This window comes from Taudactylus pleione, unplaced genomic scaffold, assembly GCF_031769625.1.
Source record: "Taudactylus pleione unplaced genomic scaffold, aTauple2 ptg000528l, whole genome shotgun sequence".
Taxonomy (NCBI): Eukaryota; Metazoa; Chordata; class Amphibia; order Anura; family Myobatrachidae; genus Taudactylus; species Taudactylus pleione.
The window spans coordinates 783,303-788,767 of NW_028284930.1; positions in this window are offsets into that span (position 1 = coordinate 783,303).

Consider the following 5,465-nt stretch of genomic DNA (forward strand, 5'->3'; position numbering starts at 1 on the left):
AGAAAACAGGTAGTCCTGTCAAATTTGGGGTACATGAAAATGGGCGCAAGCATTGTTTAAAGTCGGTAAAGTGAAGTTTTAAAAAAATGAAAAAAAAGCACCCTCAACAAGCACCTGCAATCAAAAAAACACCTCACCCACACTTGCAGATCCCCGAAAAGTCTATTTTGCTATTTTTTAAGTTTGTACCCCAAATTTTTGCACACATATTCAAAGTCATTTATTGGGGTGTCCCTCAATTTTTTTGAGGATTTTTTTGATGCAGTTAGGGTGCAGAGTGGTTTCCTCACTTTTGCACCCCAAAATAAAAATGCTGCACTTTTTTCATTACATTGTGTTTTCGTATATGCGAAAACAAGTTGGAATTGAATACGGCAGAAAGTTTCCACCTGGTGAAATTATGTCATCCATGATACTTTTCTGTGGATTCAGTCTTTTTGCAGCTAATTGAATATGGGCCAAAGAGGATTATCAGAAGGACCGGGCCTCCTCCTAGTGCCTAATTTTAGCCTCCTCATAGTGCAAAACTATAATTCCTAACCCTCCCCCTAACCCAGTGGTTTCCAAAAGGGACACTTTTAGGGGTGCCTTGGGTTGGTAGTCTAGCACCAAATCAAACTATTTATATGTAGTCAATGTAATATAAATATGTGGACAAAAAGAAGCACACCACCACATAACTGACCCTAATAATGTCTGGTAAGTTCAATTTACTTAATCATTTATTTTTCTAAATTACTCAAAAACAAACTTTTGACTTAAGGGTGCCATGAAAACAATACTATTACTCTAGGGTGCTGTGATCCAAATAATACCCCTTTTCCACCTAAATTCCTATCCAGATCAGACCCGGAATTTTGCCGGCGCCGACTCGGGTTATTCCCGAGTCAGCGCCGCTCACAATGCAGTCGGGTCTGCATAGACCTGGCTTTTGCGGAATGAAAGTGGTCGCTTGGAGATGACGTCATCTCCAAGCACCACTGAAGCCGGTCCAATCGGCCGGCTAGCAGCGCACTCCAGGTCATTGTGACCTGGAGTGCGCTGTTCTCACAGCAGGGTTTCACGGGCTATGCCCATTTTAAACCCTGCTAGTTAACTGGGTTGGATTGCCGGGTCACTCGACCCGGCGATCCAACTCTCTCCCCTTTTACACCAGGGAGCTGCCTGGGTTAACCCTTCAAAAACCCGGGTTTTAGCTCTGGTGTAAAAGGGGTATAAGTTTGGAAATCACTAACCTAATACTTACTGTTGGGATGCTGGCGTTAAGGATACTGGCACCGGGATTCTGACTGGTGTTAGGATTCCAATGCCGGCATCCTTAGTGCCATCATCCCGACAGCAGGGATCCCAACTACCTCCCTTTTGAAAGACAGGATAAATACCATCACATGCCCTAATTACATAGGAGACAACAAAATAATTTGAAGGGTTTCATATATGAAAACAGTTCTTAAAGTGGTCCTAGGGAAGTGGTGGAATTTACCCCCCCCGGGCATTTTTTTTATAAACACGGACAATGTGTGCCGAAAAAAGGGGTGTTATCTCAAAAGAAAGGTTACTTACCTTAAGCACCGCTCCTGTGTCCACTGCCTCCGGTCCACCTTGCTGCTACTGTGATTTATGGGATAGATGTCATGACTTCAAGATGTCTCTCCCATAGTGCCAGTGTGGGGAGCTGGAAGCTGGTGCTCAAGAGTGAGCTCCAGCCTCTTGCTGCCGCTGGTGTTTCTGGGAGGGAGCCGGGCACCCGCTGGTAACAAAATCTCAATGGGCGCCCAGCAAATGGAGTCTCCCTATGCCCCCCTGCAAACTTTTACCATATACCTAAAATTCCTAAAAATATTACAAGACAGCTAGGTTGCCCTATGATATCAGGAATTGGGTAAGTGTAGTTATATTACACTTGGGAAATAACATGTATAGTACATCTACCAGAAATTATATAAACATTGGAAAACATATGACTGAATGTATACCACAATTCAAGTGAGAAAGAATTTTATAAACTGTTATGATTAATATATAAATATATATGGGTAAATATTAATAAGTAGAAATGTCATGTAGCTGTGTGACCCTGAGTATAACTTGTAGTGTGATAACATTGTTATGTTACTATAGACAGAGGAGTTTGTATTGTTCATTTTGACACCTCCCACACAACACAAACCCTCCAACATAGGAGAGTAGGACATGACTCCTGTATAAATTCTCCAGCCACTTCATTCCTCACTATAATGTACTCACTGTATTCACTGTACTTGTACTCAGATCTGTTAAGACAAAGTGACAATGCAGCTAGTGATTATACTAACCCTCTGTTGCCTCACTCTTATCCAGTCTTTACCAGGTAAGTCATACTGCATTCGTTTTATAGGTATTGTGATAGAGGAGCTGGAGAAGTGGGGGATGGCATATATGTGTGTCCCAGATTCCTGTCATATGTATTTTAAACCCCCAGGAAAAGTCTGTTTAACCAAGCAGATTTGAGTGTTGGCTTTTGGTAAAAGCCGAATAATGGGTCCTGGGGTGTGGGTGTGAGAGAGAAGAGAGGGCTCCATCCACAGGGCTGCTTTAGGTGTTGGGTTTTTCAGCCTGAGACCAGGCTAATTAATGATTACACCTGGAAGTGGCTCATAAGAGCTGTGTAGAGTTTTGGTGCAGTGTCTCACAAACCCTGGGGAGAACAGACATTGAGGTTTTGGTCTGAGACACTGTGACATTGGTATGTACTATGTTTGTGGTAAGGCAGTAGGCCCTGCCACATGTAGAGAGGGAGTTACCTGTCTAGATAGAGCCCAGATGGGCTAGGGTTTATTTTTATGTTTTGTTTGTTTGATTATTGGTGTCACAAAATAAAAACTGGTGCCGACCAGCTTGCACGAAAACCCACGACTACTGCTGTTTCCTGTCTGCTGTGTGTAAGGAGGCATCCATCTACCCCAGAAGAGGAACCCCTACCCCGATCATATTACAGTATATATGTGTATTATTGTATATAATATACATGCTTAGTTATGTCATTTTAATACCTGTATTATCCTGATCTCTTATAGTACAGCTATATATAAACTAGTTATTTACATGCTCATGTATTATTATATCACTCAGTGTACTGTCAATTATTTTTATAAATGTGACCATTGCAATTGAAAGAATTTACCTGTGGAAAATAATATTTAGGAATAATATTTCATATAAATAACTACTGTTTTATACTATTATATGCAGTTTTTTTGAGAATTCCACCTACAGATGTGCCCAGCTATAACTTGGCATCACAGCATTATCTCTCACGCCATGCATGGCGCGCCACACACCACGCCATGAGTCGCGCCACAAAGAAAGTTTAGTAATGAATAAAGTAATTATGTGTAATACAACTTTTTGCCCACCAGATGTCACTTTTCCTAAACTACATAGCGCATGCGTCTGATTTCATTACGTGTAATACAACATTTTGCCCACCAGGTGTCACTTTTCCAAAACTACATAGCGCATGCGTGTGATTTCCAATTTACCGTACAGTATGTTCTGTATCACCGCCCGATGATTGGTTGACAGAAGCGGTGATTCGGTACACTATACAGTATTGCAGCGTTTTCCACATGGAATCAGGAATGTACGGTATAATAAATCGGTAGAAGAATGTTTAATAAAGTTTGAAATCATTAAGCTCTGTATTACCCACTGACTGTGCGGTTGAAATCATACTGTACTTGCACAAATGTAAATACTGTCGGCACTGTCCCAGACTTAGACATTGTAGTGGTTTCATTACTTTACAAACTACAGAACTCTAGTAATGGGTGAAGCGTGTGGCCTAGCGGTCTAATGCCTACTCTCACTGCTTCTCCCCTCTTCTTGTTCCGTGGGTTCGAGACCTTGAAAATATGTTTTTTTTTGTTATTTTTAAAATCTTCACTTAAAATATTCAGTTTTCAATACAGTACATGTGGAGCGCATGCCCAGTGCTTCGGGAGTCAAACAGCGAAAATTGGATTTTTATTACTATACATACAGTACTGTACCTTAGAATGCAAACTTGCGTCAATGCCGGCGCTGACCCAGACGTGGACATAATAGTGATTTTTTATGACCATCAAGTGGTAATGGGCTCTGTTAAAGAGAGTGGCCTCTGTATTACAAACTGACTGTGCGTTTGAACCGCAAAATTGCGTCAATGTCAGCGTATGCCCAGTGGACGGGTTGCAATGACAATGGAATGTGTGCTGCATGTCCAGTGGAGCCAAGCCATAAACCAAGTAGCGCTATGCCATGGCGCATGCCAAGTTGTCTGTACTGCTACAGTACTGTTGAATTTTCACACTTGTGCCATTCTGCACTGTCCGAGACTAACAGTATACACAATAGTAAATTCATGACTTCAGAAAGTGCTACAGTAGTGGGCTTTGTTTGGAGGGAAGTCTCTGTATTACAAACTGACTGTGTTCTAGAGCGCAAACTTGCGTCAATGTCAATGCTGTCCCAGACTTGGAAACTTTAGTGATTTAATGAGTTCAGTAACTGATAGTTGACTCTGTTTGAGAGAGAGGTCCCTGCATTACAAACTGACTCTGCATTTAAACCGCAAAATTGCGTCAATGTCTGCACAGTTGGCGCAGTGGTGACTTCTAGCCAGTTCTGAGGGGTTATGGTACAAATAGGATCTCTGTCGCAAGCCCAGTGGCAGGGTTGCAATGCATTGCCAGTGGTGATGCGCCATAGCCATACCCTTGTAGCGCTATGCCATGGCGTACAGTATGGAAGATCATACAGTAGCGGGTCATGATTCACACACAGTGAAAGTGGGATCTCCGTATTACACACTGATTGTGTAATAATAATATTAAAAATAAAAAGTGTAACCTTGACTGTCTATTAATAATAAAAAAAAATTAAAAAAAAGTTTAACCTTCCAGGTTTCGAACCCGGAACCAGGTTGTACAGACGTCTGCAATGTAGAAGTTTGATTTCTTACTTCTACGCTACAGACGCCTGAGTACTTCATCGTATGGTACTGTAGATGTCACATAAAGTACTGTAGAGGACAGATGCAATTCTTACTAGGAGAGACTTGTGAGCAAAGGGTTAGGTGATCCGTCTTGTTTACACTTCTCTCCTCCTGTTCGAGACCTTGAAAATTTATTTATTTTTTTAAATGTTCACTATAGTACTGTAGTTCAGTATTGTTATCCAACCCTTACAAAACTCAATATATTATACTGTATGTACTGTAGATGTGCCCAGCTACAATACTGTAGTTTGTTGCTCCATACGGTACACCATATACCGCATTGCTAGTTGTGCGCTACACTGTGGCGTATTGAGTCTCATAGCACTGCGCATGCCCAGTTGTCTGTATTATAGTAAGTACAATACTGTCGGCACTGTCCCGGACTTATGGTAGACATTGTAGTGATTCCATGACTCTAGGAAACTACAGTACAGTAGATCCAGTAGTC